The following is a 17,193-nucleotide window of genomic DNA, read 5'->3' on the forward strand; positions in this document are numbered from 1 at the left end:
ATGTCATCTACTCTTTCCTGCAGCTCTTCATATGTCAACTCTTAATTCAACAGCCTCCCCTAGTCCCTGCACTTTCCCTACACTCAACTGTTATCTCACAGCGAGTACCTGGGCCAATCCCTTCTCTACTTCACTCCCACAACTACCGTAGCCCTCTCTTCCAATGAGCACTAGGGAAATATTCTTAGAGGACCATGTTGAACCTTTTGGTGTCCTGTTAGGGCCCTTTAAAGTTAAAATACAGTAACCAATTGAATGTGGGGATTTTGAAAAATCTTGCCACAAAAAAATGTTTCTTAATATACAACTGCCAAAAAATTGATTCAGATTCAAATGTTATAGTGAATCAAAGGTGTTTCTGGTGTCATTCACCTCTGTTGCATCATGCAACTCCACTGCAGGCTTTGATAGATTACACAACATACATGTTTTGCACTGTGCACAGCATCATGACATACTACACCAACCAAGGCTGTCCAAAACACATCTGCTCAGATTCAAGACTGTGATATGTTATTGATTGTAGGGGTTTTCCTGTCCATACAAGGTTTTCTGATTGCATAGAAGTGTCACAGTTTAGATACTGAAAACAAGTATTTTTAATGTTTGTCTACCACCATCCCTCAGCTTATAGGGATCAAATTAATGTGCCCTTGGATTGTATTGTGTTAGAATGTTTGATTTATAAAATGTCTGTTTGGGTTTTCTGACACTTTAGTCTCTACAACAATTCTTAAAATAAATTTTGCCTTACAAAAACATGCATATTCCACTTTGTACTGTGTATTTATTCAAAGTGATGTTATCAGCATTGATGGCTATAAAATCAAGATGTCAATCAACTCTAAAAACATGTTGAAGATGCTTTACAACCTATAGTACCAAACATTCAACCACAATTTCTTTTTTTCCTCCCCCCCCCAATAGTTTTATTGGAGTGTAAAAGAAAAGACACAGGGCAGGCAAGCTGGGCTGTAAATCTCCACAGCTGCCTACAGAAGGAAGATAGTAGAGAAAGAGAAAGGGCCATAGAGCCAGAATGAAGGTCAGACATCAGACAAACAGCCATGGAGGAGACAGAGGACTGCCAAATTTTAATGCATTATGTATAAGTAAGCATATCCATCTTATTACACTATAGATTTGTATCCATCTTTAATAAGCTGTAAAAATACCTATTTACCAAGGAATTGTTTTTAAATACATGTCTTTATTATCGGTAACTGTTTGTATACATATTTTATACACCCAGAGTTGTGTACAAATTTCTAAAGTGAAAAGGGATTGTGGGTGGATATGGCTTAGATTAACCACTGCCCTGAAAGTGTCAGCCTTTTACAATCTGGATTGTATCTTCTTCTGGATGTATACAGCCTGTTCCCAGGATTAACTTTAGCTCCTTCTTCCCTACCTAGCCTCTATAACTCCAGACCACTGCTTCACCCTTTCAGAACTTTATGTATCATACCCACGCCAACCACTTGGGCAGTGACCCCAGCCATCTTTAAGATAGTTTTATTTTGCTATTTGACTTTTCACATATGTGTTTATGTTTGGTTCTCTGAAGATGGATTTTTCTTTGGGCCACCAGCTCACAAATAACGACAGAAACGTATTACTAATTATGAAAGCTCACCTTTAGCTAGCTCCTATAGCTTGAACTAACCCGTTTGTATTAATCTTCGTTCTGCCACAAGGCATTACCTCTCTTCTATCTTGCACCTCCTATTTCCTCTGAATCTGGCTGGCCTTTCCTGTATGCCTATATTTCCTTCTCCTCTTCTTCCTTTCTCTCCCCAGAAATCCTGCCTACACCTCCTGTTGTGGAATATTAGTTTAAGATGTGTTACACTTGTTTAATGATGCAAAGATGTGTTGCATTCTTTTATGTTGCATTTGTTTAACTCTGTCAAGCTGTGTTACTTTGCCTGTCTAAAACACCTGATTGGTCTCATAAAGAGCTGAACAGCCAATAACTAGGCATGAAGGAGAAATAGTTGTGGCTGCCTGGCAGAGAGAATAAATAGGAGAAGAGGGAGGAGTGAGAAAAAGAGAAGGAAAGGAGGACGTCAGGGACTAGCCATACAGCCACATAGCCAGCCATGGAGTAAGAAGGAAAGAAAGTTATATAGAATAAAGAAAGGTTAAAAGCATTGAGGCAAAAATGTAGAAGAGGAGAAATGGGCTAATTTAAGTTAGAAAAACTGGCTAGAAACAAGCCAACCTAAGGTTGGGCATTCATAATATTCATGAGTAAGAATAAGTCTCCCTGTATTTATTTGGTAGCTGGGTGGTGGGCCAACCCCCCTCCCCAGAGTAAAAATAAACAACTATACATTCTGATTAGCTATTGGCCATTCAGCTCTTTATCAAACCAATCATAATGCAGCTTGGCAAAGACACATTTCAGTGTACAAATATTCTACAACATATCTCCCTTTCTGTCTAAATAAAAAGAAAGGATTTAACACAGTACAATATGAACAATAATCAGGTAAGAATTATATTTACAATGCCCAGTCCATTTGTATTTGGCAAATTTGAAGAAAATACTCTATTATCTGTCTTGTCTTGGTGGGTCTAAACCTTTGTACCTAATTCACATTCTATTTTAGCTTGTATTACCAACCCAAAACTATCTTTCTAGACTTCAGAACATTTTCTTAGATAAACAACTTAAACTTTTATGTTTTTCAACCTTATAAACTTTGTATCTCTTATGTAAGTTTTTTCTGAATTTAATAATAAGGAAAACACTGTAGCTATCCATCTCCAACCCCCATCAAACACCTAAGAAGGATAAAATAGTACCTGATTAAACAGGAAGTGCAGAACAAACAACTTCCAACACTACAGAAATAGCTGGCTGCCTGGACAGTCACCCAAGATTCTTCTGTAATGTTGGGGCATCCATTTTCAGCACACAGGCCTATAATATCTGACAGATTTTTCTGTGAAGCAGGAAATTTTTTAAAGACTGTCTTACCTTGTCTTGGCAAAGTTTAGCAGTCACTTTCTCACACTGTCAGCAGTAGAGGCAACGGCAGTTTCTTGCCCAGTGGATAACTTTGCCACATTAAAAGCAAACTCTATTTGGAGCTTCTTCAATGCCCATCATCTTTTTTGAAGTAAATTGGTGCTGCCAGGAGCAGTTTCACTGTCATAAAAAAGCCTTAGTATTAAAACATCTTAAATGTCATTTTCTTTAGGCCCCTGAAGTGTTTGAAGACCATCTGTCTATCTAAAATATATCTCTGTTTGACTTTGAAAATACACCTAACATGGCCACAAATTTGATTAATAACCTGTGTTTCTTAATTATCCTAACCAGTTTGTAATAATAAGTTTCTAGGACTAGAAATTTACATTCCATTGTTAAATGAGCTGCATAGGTACAATACCTTAAACAAAAGTAGAAACATATATATATATATATATATATATATATATATATAATAACAAAAATAACGTTAAGTTTGTATTAATATACAAAGATACCTTAAGAGAAGAAACAGAGTATTTTCTAACAAAAAAACCTTAAATTTATATCAATATACAAAAATCCATACCAATGTAAAGTATTTGAGATTACAGTTGCTTTTTAGTTTAAAGTAGATTCAATAATCTACCTTTTAATTCTATCATTCCTATACACCCCTTTTTTTTCTTTTCAGAAAGAGATTCTTGAATCTAGCCTCCCTCAATTAGTTTCCTCCTTTATCATGACCAGTAAACAATTTGCAACCAACCCCTGAAATGATGATAAATATTCATAACCCTCCAAACAACCAAAAATACCCACTTCTTGGATATTGTGGTGATATATTGTTTATGATTTATTAAAGTTTGCCAGAGGACTCAGAAAGCAAAGTCAGCCACAAGCTATAGAAGCCAGGCACACACCTTTAATCCCAGCAGCCAGAAGCTAGGAGGTGGTGGTACACACCTTTAATTCTAGGACTTGGGATTAAGAGATAGATGGATCTCTATGAGCCCAAGGCCACCCAGATCTACACAAGAGTGAAACAGTCTAAAGGAGAATTATAGCTCACACCTTTAATTCCAACATTATGGAAGTATATAAGACAGAAGCAAGGTCTCAGTAGAGACATGCATTTTCCATCCACACAGAGGAAAGGTTACAGTCTGATGCTTGGTGAGAACTTGTGGAGACACAATCAGCCCATTCAGCCTGAGGTAGAGGTAAGAAGCTAGTGGCCAGATGCTTTGCTTCTATGATATTCATCTTGAAGCTTGAAGCTTGAAACCCAGTATCAGTCTCTGGGACATTTATTTATTTGTGGCACAGGATATATGGATATTGTGTTCTCTAGTCTGCTTTCTGTTGTCTGAGGGTAACAGCATCCTTAGGAGACCCTCAGAAAATTGGGATAATGATCAAGTCCTGGGAGAGCTAGCTGTATCATTTGTTGTCCAGTCTCTGTGTGATGGGAAAGTGCAGGGCTTATCTGAAGTCCTTGATAAAGTATTCTATGAGACTGGACCATCCCAGCTAGCAACTTTGAAATCTTTCTGGATGTAGAAATTTGAGGAAACTGCAACCGAGGCATTCTGAGAGGCTGGATCACCTGGGATACTTGTCTTTATTGGTGTCTGGTCTTTTTTTTTTTTCTGAAAACACAAATTTTCAAAGGTAACATATATATATATATATATATATATATATATATATATATATCTGTATTAACACAAGTATGGAATGTGCAGTGTGCACAAAGTCAGCTAAAGATGATGACACTACAATGGTACCAAACTTAGCATCCTAGGACTCTGGTTGTTTGGAATAGTTGCAAGTACTTGTGGACCTAAACTTGTGCAGTCTTTGGAATACAATAAGACAGATAACCTTATTTTTATGACTTATTCATTATTTTGGTACTACACTCTGAAACTCATGGAATTTTCTAAGACCTTTATGCTTCTTTGTCTGAGAGGAATAATCTGGCTTATACACACTGAGAACAGAAAGACTTGTGGATTTTCCACACCTTGTGTTATTTTAGTTAGAAGTAGTACTCAGGACAAACCCAGGAGTTTCCTAAACTCCCTGAAAACCAGTGTGAGCTGAAAAGAAACTGTCTCAGATTTTACACAGATGAATTAAACTTCCGTGCTGATCTTTTTATTTTTTAATCTGTGGCTTTAGATGTTCTTTTGTCAGAATGCTGGATACAAATGCTATATTGATTGAATTTGAATTTCAGTTAACAAAAAAATAAGTATAGTAAGTTTAATAGCCAAAGTTGTGATAGAATTACTAGGAGTAAAAAAAATAATAAAAAATAAAAAAATAAAAAAGAATTACTAGGAGTTTGAAGCTGAAGCTTGAGCTTGGGATTAAGAAGTAAATAATTTTATAGGTTACTAACAATAAATTGATCATTTTTTAAATTAATAGGATTTTACTTTAAATTTCTTTTGATAGGTAAAATAGTAAAATAAATATAAATACTGTTATATTATACCTGTTAGATCTCATGTTATATGATGTGGGATCTACATGCTGCATAGTTAATGTGTGGTCACTATCTATCTCTATATAATTCAAAATGTACAAAAGATTATATGGCAAAAAATAAATTTCTTCTCATTTATTCCCACTAGTCATCCTTCATTAGTAGCAACTTTAAACATTCTAAAGACACACTACGCACATGTAAGTACATGTGGTGGTTTGAATAGGAATGTCCCCACCCCAGACTCATGTATTTGAGTGCTTGGCCCATAGGAGTAGCACTATTAGGAGGTGTGGCTCTGTTGGAGGAAGTGTGTCACTGTGGAGGTGGGTTCTGAGGTCTTATATGTTTTAGCTGTGCTCAGTGTGACACAGTCTCCTTCTGCTGCCTGTGGATCAAGATGTGGAACTCTCAGTTCCTTCTCCAGCATCATGTCAGCCTGCACACTGCCATGTCCTGCCATGACAACAATGCACTATCCTCTGAAACTGTAAAGCCAGCCCCAATTAAATGTTTTCTTTGATAAGAGTTTCGGTGGTCATGGTGTCTCTTCACAGCAATAAAACACTGAGTAAGACAGTATATATTTGTGCAATCCTGTGTTATATAGTTTAAACTTATTTTTAAATTGTTTTATTAAAATATTTTTACATTCAATGTGTTTTGATCATATTCTTTCCCAATACCTGTCAAATCCTATCCTCCCACCTTCTTACCTATGAAACTTCATTCTCCTCTGTCTGTCTGTCTCTCTCCAAATCCAATAACACACACACACACACACACACACACACACACACACACACACACACAATCACACAATCTATGGAGTCTGTTTGGTTGGTCAACCCTGAAGTGTAGCTGACATACCAGTGATACTCCTCTGGAGAACACTGGTTTTCCCTTTCCCAGCAGGTATCAGTTGCAAATTGTTCCTTGCTAGGGGTAGAGCTTTGTGTGTATTTCCCCTTCTCAATGTTGGGATTTTGTTTGGTTTGAATGTGTGCAGCTCTTACATGTGCTTTCACAGTCCTGTGACTTCATATGTGCATCAGCTTTGTTCCATTTAGAAGATGCTGCTTCCTTGGAACCGTACTCTACCTCTGACTCTTATCAATTTTCTGCCTCCTCTTCTGTGTAGACGACTCAGCCTTGAGAGTAGGTATTTGACAAAGACATCCCATTTCGGGATGAGTGCTCCAAAGTTTTTCATTATCTTCACATTATCCAGTTATGAATCTCTCTATTAATTACCATCTAGTGCAAGAAGAATCTTCTCTGATGAAGGCTGAATGATGTTCTGATCTATGGGTAAAACAGAGTGCTATTAAGGGTCATTTTATTTTTATGTTCCTTTAGCAGGATAAGAGTAATAACTTTTCCTTTAGTTTCCCTGGTCTATCTAGTTCTTGGTTCTTGACCCCTTTAGCATTGTCAGGGAAGGGTTCCATTTCATGGATGGGGCTTTAAATCTAATTAAAAAAAATGTGGTTGGTAACTCCCATGACATGTGTGCCACTATTACACTAATGCGGATTGCAGGCAAGTCACAGTTGTAAGTCACAGAGTTTGTAGATGGGTGATATTGATGATTGCTTTATTCTTCTGGTAGTGTGCAGAGTGTTTTTCTGCACCATGAATAACTAGTTAGTAGGGGCGAAACTTCTAGTTAGATACCAGGTCAATTTCTTTGGTGACATATGTAAGTGTTATCTTCAGAAATAGAGACTAACTGTAGTATTATTTGGGGGGGGGGTAACAAATAGCCTTGGCAATAGCATGTGCTGTTTGGAGGTGTTCAAGGACCCCTTTGGCCAATGACTCAACAATATGTAACCCAATTCTGGCACTGGAGGTTTTGCTTGCTTGCATAGGATGTCTAGTTGGGACGTTGTCTCTCTTGTTCTATGGTGGATGTGGCTAAGTTGGTAAAGTGCTTGACTAGCAGGCAGTTTATACTCCCTAACTTCTCCTGCTTGGTCTGTGTTAGATTTATGTTCATTTCCCTTTAATAGCTTCAGTGTATTTTTCTGATTGGGATACCCTAATTGAGTTTCCATAGTGATTACATTTAGTTTATTTCGAATCATTTACTATTTATTTTAATTGGGTCTTCCAATTTTAGCAATCATCGGTCTGTGATGATGCTAATTTCCCAATACTACACAGCATATTACCCAATTTTCTTTTTTAACTATTTTCTGATGGTACAGCTGAAAAATAACTTGGATTTCTCATGTATAATAGGTTAAGCGTTCTTATGAGTGAAGTGATCTAGCACACTTTTACAGCACCAATTCTATGCTTTCTTTGTCATTGTTCCACTTGGTATCATATTATTGATTCATGGAAACTCTTTACATGTTGCCTGTGATAGATGCTGACATAACTGAGCATAACTTCTAGTACTGGTTCCTGAAAGAGACATTAAATCATGATTTCTTTCCAGCATGCCATTCTGCAACCTAAAGTATTTACATTATAAATTTTAAACAATGTTAGAAAATATCTGTTTCCTTCCTTCTAGAGTAGCTTCTGTAAAGTATTTCCCACAAAAACAAGGTCAAACTCATCAGTTAGCAATCTTCTGTCATCTTTCCAAACTCGGTCCATCGGCATAGTAGACGTCTTTGTGTGTGAACCAGATCTTGTGGTTTGTGTTCTAATGCAAGGAAGAAGCATACTTGAGATGGCTTGTAAGATTTAGTCAAAGAACAGCCTAGTCATTCCTTCTGGATCAGAGGCCATTCCTTTAGGTCAGAGGCTACCTACGGGCTAAATGTGGCCACAGTATTTTATTTGGTCAGCATCATACTTAGAAAAGCAAACAAATCAACAACAAAATTAGTGAGTGATTTTACAGAAACATCTAGATTTCTAGCTTCTCTTGGAGAACACACACACACACACACACACACACACACACACACACACACACACTAGCAACCGGTATTTTCATGTGACAGAGATTTATAGGAATCTGTCCTTAATAAGCCATGAAGCCAGATATTTTCAGTCTCCTTGGCCCAGCCTGCTTCCCTCACTAAGTAACCACCTGGCTCCTGGAGTTTTTGCCTTTGCAACCTTTAACCCTCTGCTTCCGTAGGGCCCCACCCCATTTCCACTCCTCCCTGGTACCAGCCTCCTTTTCTGCTTTGAGACTCACCGTGGCATGTTTGTTGGACTCTGTCCCATGTCCTCATATCCCCCATCTCAGCACTTTCTTAGCAGTGCAGTCTGTTCTTTGGGATGGCTTCCCAAACTTTTTGGAAAGACAACAGTCTGCTCTACTAGGGCATGCGTTTTAAAGCAGTAACAGGCTTTAACAAGCTTGAGAGACAAGAACAGAAGCATATTGAAGGTGTCCTTGGGGCACCGCTGCAATGAACACATCTGCTTGGATGGAGAGTGTGGTCTCGGGGTTGTTCTGTGTGCTGCATCCCTCTGCTTCTTCTCGCTCACATCCTCCTCAGCAGCCACCAGAACCATAGCCTCAGCCGTGTAGTCCATGTCCATAATGTAGGGTTCTCTGCTTCAATGACTTTTCAGAATGCTTTTCTAAAGTTCAGCTCTGGTTTCATCCACCGACACCCCTTGTAAAGCCTTTCAGTCAAAAAACAAAACAAACAACAAAAAAACCCAAAACAAAAAAACCTTCAGTCAATCTCTGTTGTTTAGAGGAAATGCTCCACTGTCCACAAAGTTCCCTGGGCATTTATGAGGCCTTCAGACTCATTTCTCACTCATCTTTGTACCCTTGGCCTAGGTGCCTCCGTCTACCATTCTCTATGCTAAGAACATTTCTTCCCAAGTTGATGCAAATTCAATGTACTTTACCAGGAAGGTCTACTCCTCCCATTTCAGCTAGCTTGCTCTTCACACTCTGTGCTGTTAATAATGGTTAATACTGATTGTCACCTTGCTAGATCTACACCTACTTAGAAAGCAAGTCCCTAGGCACGTCTGTGGGGGGTTAACGAGATTGGGTTAGCCTCTGAACACACCTGTGAGGGGTTAACTAGATTGGATTAGCCTTGTGCCCACTTGTGAGTTATTAACTAGATTGGGTTAGCCTGTGTGCACACTTGGGCGGTATTACCTAGATTGGGTTAGCTACTGAGCATGCCTGGGAGGGACTATCTAGATTCGGCTAATTGACATAAGAAGAGTAACCTTAACAGTGAGCCACTTGGTACCACAGACTTTGGTCCTGGGCTGAATAATAAGGAGAAAGGGAGCTGAACGCTAGCATACTCACCTCCAGCTGTGGACATAATGTGACCAGCTTCCTCAAGTTCCTGTCAACATGAACTTCCCTGTCACTACAGACTGCACCTTCAAACTGTGAGCAGGATAAACTCTCCCTCCCTTAAGTCACCTTCATTGGTATATTTTATCACAGCAACAGGAAAAAGCAGCTAACATAAACTCGAAGGCCCGTCCTCCATGAAGTCTTCCATTTTCTCCTACTTGGTCCCTGCCGCCCTCTTACCCTTGATACCACAACTAATCCAGCTTCTCTCTCACTGGACTGTGAACTCTTTGGAGTGAAGAAACTCATTTACCTTTACGTCTCCAGACACAATCTCACTGCTTGTTGTTTAGCAAATATTTAGGGAATAAAAAGCAGAGCCATTGACACTGTAACCCCTGTTATTACTCAGTCAATCATTTGATAGATTCTAGAGAGTTTGTGTTTGTGTTGTGTGGGCAGGCCACTATTAACCAAGGTTTTCCATTGACCTCACTCATTGTTCCTCAACATGGTGCAGGCCACCCTGTGTGACTGTCCATCCCAGTTTCAGTTGTCACCTTTCAACTCTGTCTTAATTGCTGTTCTGTTGCTGTGAAGAGAACACATGACCAAGGCAGCTTATAAAAAGAAAGCATTTAGTTGGGGGTTGGCTTACAGTTTCATAGGCTGAGTCCCTGATCATCGTGGTAGAAAGCATGGTGACAAACAGGCAAATATCACTCTAGAGCAGTAGCTGAGAGCTTACATTCTGATCCACATGCATGGGAGGGGGAGAGGGAAAAAGAGAGAGAGAGTAGGCCTGGCAATGGCTCTTAAAACCTCAGAACTCACCCCAGTGACACACCTCTCCAACAAAGCCATGCCTCTTAATCCTTCCCCAAACAGTTTTGCCAACTAAGGACCAAGCATTCAAATTTGTGAGCCTATGGGGGACATTCTCATTCAAACCACCACACAATGTTTGACGACGGCAACAGTTCAGCAGCCTACAAATCTCAGCCCTGGCCCTTGCTTCTCATTCTGGCTTGAAAATATTTTCCAACCGTCTCTAATGGCCAAGTACTTGCACAGCTTAGAGAGGCTTCCCCAGCCTCTCCTGTCATCCCGTGGATCCAATGTCCACCATGTACTCAATGTGACTTATCACATTGCGACCTTTGTCTCTTCTGCAGTCCCAGCTTCAACCCCACTCTAAGCTCCCCTAGGACAAAAACTTTCTGTTTCATTTTTTGACAATGGTAGGAGGGTAGATTTTTGGTGTGAACTAGATTTTCAATAAATGTCAAATGACTAAAACTAACAGAATAAAAGATGCACAATTTGCTGTGTACAATTCACCAAAGTATAGGAATGGTTACCCCTTTAATTTCTTACATTCGATTTGACCCATCCAATTTCAGTTAGTATGCATTATAAACATATGTGGGGATAGTGAGGGACACAGAAACCCTATGTTGTGCTATTTCAAACATAGGAAAGTTAGTACAGGGGGTTGTTTCATGATAGTGAGAGACTAGGAGAACAAGGCAGGAAGCAGAGGCCACATGGCTATTTAGTAAGTGTTGGCATCACAGCCTCAGATAAGACTTTCTGTGACTCTGAGGGTGTGGGGCAAAATGGGACAGAAGCATTACTGGAATCCAGCTGTTTAGAAGAAAGAGAGGGGCATTCAACCAGGCTCCTGGGATTCTAAGATGTTTCCTAATGGGCAAATGATGAAGTATAAAATAAAAAGTAGAGACACCATGGAGAATCAGGGGAGTTAGCAAAACCCAGCTTTGCAAAGGGAACCTATCATGTATAACTGCATGAAATTTGAATAACCACTCTGCCCTATATAAGTGGATTTCCTAGAATGTAACCAGACATAGTGGAGGCAGGAGGCTAACACGTTAGTAGAATGCCACTGTCCTGGGCTGCTGTCTCTCCAGGTTTGTGATCCTAACCTGTCTCTAGTCTCCAGTGTCTTCTCAGCCTGCTTCTGAACTTCATGATCATGGGCTCATGAAGCAGCTTGTGGATGCTGTGAGGCACTTGAAAACATTAGTATTTTTAAAGTTTAGATTCTTAAGAACTGTTTATATTAGGTGTGGAAACAGCATTTTATTGAACGCTTGCAGTGACTCCGAGTTGTGTGTATCAACCTTTTTGGGTCCTCAGTCAAGTCAAAGTATGTAGTAAGAGCTCTGTGGTGCCTAACATCTAACAGACATCATTTTAGACCTATTGACTTACAACCAACCCATGTAACTTTCTAAATAAGTGTATGAAGTAGATATCAGTCTGAATTTTTTTGAAATTACTGACATTCAACCATTTTTACCTACAAAATAGTGATTTACTATATATCAGCTTAATACAATCATGTTAGAAGCAGTTTTACCAAAGACATGGAAACTGAAGCAATAAGGTTAAATAAGGAACCCAAGTCACACAGAGCTCAAGCACAGACAGCCTGTGCGTAACTGTCACTCCCTACTGAGCGCTGCTGAGTGGCACCATTTCATCTTCTGCAGCCCAGGAGCCTGGGGCTTGCACAGTTAGGTCCCACAGCCAGGAGAGTGTGCTGGACTTCTAGACCTGTCCGACAACTCTTCCTTGCCTCTGCCCTTGTTATTCCACATCCGTGGAATAACTTCCGTGCAAGCAATGCTCCCAGTGGGAAGTGGGTGAATTAGTCCGGCTTGTTTCTCAGGTGCAGCTGTCACAGTGACTTGGTTATTTGCAAAGTTGCTTTGCTGGAAACACTGTTTCATGGGCTGTTTTGTCATCAATATCAGGGATGATACAAACAATGCCATTCTCAACTGCCTGAGGTGTTGTCTAGACATTTCCCTGCAAAGTACGTTCTTGATTCTTCTTTGAAAACTGCCTCAAAGTCATATTTGTTCACCTGTGAAAGATAATCAGCTTGAAACCACTCCCCTATCTTCCCTTTCCTCCTCAGAAATCTATTGATGTATTGAACACATACTATATAATAAGCCCGCTGCTAGTTGATAGTGACTTGACTGTAAAGGATACCGACGTATCTTCTTTATTGTATTTTCAACCTATCTAGGCAGTTTGACTCCAAGAGAAAATTAACAATCACTGATCTTTAGAAAAAGATTCATTGGTTTTATCTGTAAGAGTATTTTATCTGCATGTATGTCTGAACATTATGTGCATGCCTGGTGGCCTCAAAGGACAGAAGGGGCTTCTGAGCCCCTGGGACTGGAATTACAGATGATCGAAAGCTGCCATGTGGGTGCTGGAACCGAAACTCGGGAACTCTGCAATAGCACCAGCACCCTGCCCTTAACCTCTGAGTCCTATCTCCAGCCCAATTTTTACATTTATTTATTTATTTGGGGTTGGGAGATGCACATATAGAAGTCAAGGACAATTGGGAGGAGTTGTTCTTTCCTACCCTGTAGGTTCCAGAGTCCAAACTCAGCTCATCACACTTGGTGGCAAGCACATTTACTGGCTGAGCCTCCTCACCAGTCCCCAAATAAGTGTTTTGATAGTTGCTCAGGGAGTTCTAGGTCCCTTGATCCAGGGGAGGATAATTTAGTTTGTAGTACAGCTACGCAAGGTGTGGCATGCTGGATAGTTTTATACCAACTTGACATGAGCTAAAGTCATCTGAGAGGAGGGAACATCATAGCTCATAGGTGACAGCAATAGTGCTAGTCAGGAAACCACATGACTTAGTTTGACTTACTATTGCTATAATGAAACCCCATGACCAAAAGTAAGTTGGGGAGGAAAGGGTTTATTCGGCTTACACTTCAATATTGCTGTTCATCACCAAAGGAAGTCAGGACAGGAACTCAAACAGGGAAGGAACCTGGAGGCAGTCGCTGATGCAGAGGCCATGGGGGGGGGGGGGTTGCTTACTGGCTTGATCCTCATGGCTTGCTCAACCTGCTTTTTCATAGAACCTAGGACTACTAGCCTAGGGGTGGCACCAATCACAATGGGTTTGTCTCTTCCTCCATCAATCACTAATTAAGCCCCCTGGAGGCCCCAGGCTTGACTAGGCACTTCCTCTTTGGAGGCCATTGTGCAACCAGCTGGTCAGTATCCCTGAAGGGCTTCATCACCACACAGCAGGAGTCACCTGAAATGATAGAGGGACAAGAAAACACAAGCTACTGTGGAAAACCCGGGTACCAGACCTGGAGGCTTGTGGCTGTTTCGGCTTTAGTCAGTCCCTTTGATGGATTCCAGAATATATCATTGTGTCCCCAGCCACTCTGAAGTGAGCAGATCCTATGTCCCCATAGGGTCGGCAAGATACAATTTAATAAACGTCATTGCATTTGAATTTCAGAAAAACATCAAATAATGCATGATTACTGCCTAGATATTGGGAAACATTTCATTGTCACAGGGTGTCCTCCATCTTATATGTGCTAGGTCCCACTCTCCAGAGGCCTCTAAGAGACAGATACTGGTGCTTCCAGTCTTTTATGTTGGGATTCTCTCACAGGTGGAAACTTTCCATGTGTATCAGAGGAATAGATGCTCAAACTTCGGGTAGGCTCTCTCCCGGCACCATGTTTGTTCACGTATGGCCATCTAGGAAGGAAACTGGAACAAGAAAGCATGGAGGTTAGCTCTCCATCCTTCCCTGAACCTTGGCTGTACAGGGCTAGCCTGTGAACTGGAGGTAGGCCAGGCGGCGTCATGTCCACAGGCCGTCAGACCCTTCAGAAGAGCGCTTGTGGCTCACTGACCACCGCTCTCACTGCAAACTCCTTAGTGGGTTAGCCGAGGACGGGGTCTCAGAGACACATTGCTGATCTTTCATGAGCGGCAGGCTCTCAGCCTGAGACCTGGACAAACCTTTCCCCTGACTCCAGACCCTTAATCGCTGCAACCCTCTGCCTGGGGAGTTTTGAAATTTGGTTGAAACAAGAGTCGATGGAATGCAACCGGCCAGGAAGTGGAGCTCCAACCACCACTTCAGGCAAGACTCTTCCCTTACCAGAGCAGCCACACAGGTGTCTTTACGGGATTGCACCTGGGCACCTTCTTGAAAGAAACAAAAGCAGAACCAAGAAAAGTCAACCTGAAGGTTGTTAAGAGTAGAGGTCCCTGGTTCTGAGGGTGGATGGAGTCAGAACTGCCTCTCTGCCTATTTTCTTTCTTTGGGAGATCTGGGTGAAACAGTAAGACTGCGCTGGCTTGGGCCATTGCTGTCATCTGCGATTTAAGATATAACTCACTGACAGGAAGCTGGTGCTGCTGTTATACTGAGGCCTATGGGGCAAGGCTACCCTCTTGTGGTAGGGTTTGGGACTGTTCCCTCAAAAAATTCCCTGTCAGTCAATTCAAGAAGGTCCAATTACACAGGATTAGGTAAAACGTCAACAACAGCAGCTTAAGCACACAAGATTTACTTCTCCTTCTAAAAGAAAGGGTGAAAGTGGGCAGTCATAGCGACTAAGGTGACTCCTTGGTCCCCAAAGACTCGGGCTTCCATCTACCATTCAGGTGAATTTAGTCCTAATGAATGGTTTCTTTTCAAGGTCACAGGATAGTTGCTGGAGTGACAACCATAATATCCATATTGTAGCTTGGATACAAAAAATAAATAAAAAGGGGGAGAAATAACAGAGGTGAGATGTGTGTTGGGATGAAGTCTCCCAGTTGACTGTCCCTTAATAGTCTTTCAGAAATCTTCAAATACATGCTCTGCTGGGCCCTTCTAAATAAATCAGTTGCTACCACCAAGGAAGTGAAAGAATAAGTCTCCAATGGCAGTGGTGGCATTTGCCTCTCTGGGAAGCAAGCAGGCTTGAGACTTTGAAAGTCTCAAAGCCCTTTGACAGTTGGCCCAAATTTCCTGGCTGCAGGTAAGTACTGGAGTCTCTCACCTGGAGCCAACCCGGAGGTCAGGAGAGCTGGAAGATTCCAGCAGGCTTGCCTCAGGGTGGCTGCTGCCAGGAATTAGAGATACAATCCCACACATCTTTCTTACCCGGAGGCTTGGCTCATCTCAAGTGGGTCTGTGAGCAGGCTATGTGGAATGTGGGGGAGTGGGAAAGGGAGTGGCTGTGTCTCCACAGATCTTGGTCACAGAGCACTGCCTGAGGCCCTAGAGCCCTAGTTGGTGTTTGGTTGAGGCAGGGGAGCTGGTTGTTGGAAACTTATGGAGGAATCTTGAGTAAGAACCCAACCACGAGCAGGCCAGGCCTATTTCCCTAGACACATGAGAAGACCACTCTGGCTTGACTGGGGTGCCAGGTTGCCCTGGCCCTGCAGCTCTTAGTGATACAATCAGTACTGTCCTGGGCACACTGGAAGAGTCAGTCTGCTTAGGAACATGCATGAGATAAGCATTTTCTAGGGACCCTTAGCTTTGCCTAAGGGTGCTTGGGGCTAGACCCCTGTGAGTGACAGCCAGGGCTCAGAGCCACCAGGTTCTGTTTATATAGAGATGGGATATATAGATCAGAACAAACATGTAAATGGGAGAAAAACCAACAAATATTCCAAATTCTGTAGCATCAGCCAGAGAGCCTAGGGTCAGCCTGCTTCCTTCTCTTCAACCTCATCTACCCCTACTAGGGCTCCTGCCCCCAACCCCATACACATGTCAGCATCCCTCCAGTCTGTGTCAGATTGCTTCTGGAGTTTCTGCCCAGAATAAATTTCCTTCAGTCATGTACCTGGTGAAGTCTGGCTGCCCCTCCACCTCAGTGGAACTTTCTCTAGCCCTCCCAGGCATGCTAAATACTCTCTCCCACTGGCCATCAGTGGACCTGGCATGTCCCACCATGCTGCATCCTGTTGTCAGTCTGTGGCACAGGTCAGATTCTCCCACTGTCCAATCATCTCCCAAGATTTCTAAGTCCTCCCCCTGAGGCGAGAGTCTTGGCTTGTAGTTCATGGCATGAATACTTAATTCATTAGAAGGGTTGAGCAGTGTGTATATATGTTTATTTATGTTTGTTTATTGGATGTTTTCCATTCTGGACAACAGAATATTGGCCACAACTCTCAGTTGCTTCCATGTCTACTGATTTATTTTTTGAATGGTTTAGTTAACTTGAGGTTTTATAAAGTCGAAAGGGGACTTTATAAGAAAATATTGTCATGGAGAATAAATAAAACTTATACACACAATAAAACGATTCATTACCGATAATATTGAAAATAAAAATCCATGTCTTCCTACCAGTTACACTAAGCAGATATAGATGAAAAATAAGTCTTATTTTGGAATTATAGGCCCTTTTGTTGCCTCACACTGAAACTAGAAAACTCCCTAAATGAATATAGATACATTTAGAAAGGACCAGGATGGGGTAAGTTAGACTTCATTACAAAACCACAGCAAGATAAAAGCAAAAATATATGCCAAACCTCAGAGAGTTAGTGAAAGTGAATATCCTCCCCCACCCCACCCCCACCCTCATCCCCCACCCCCCAGGTCGAGTCCGCTGTGGTGGGTCAGTTGACTCA

The sequence above is a fragment of the Cricetulus griseus genome, chromosome 3, assembly GCF_003668045.3.
Source record: "Cricetulus griseus strain 17A/GY chromosome 3, alternate assembly CriGri-PICRH-1.0, whole genome shotgun sequence".
NCBI classification, from domain to species: domain Eukaryota; kingdom Metazoa; phylum Chordata; class Mammalia; order Rodentia; family Cricetidae; genus Cricetulus; species Cricetulus griseus.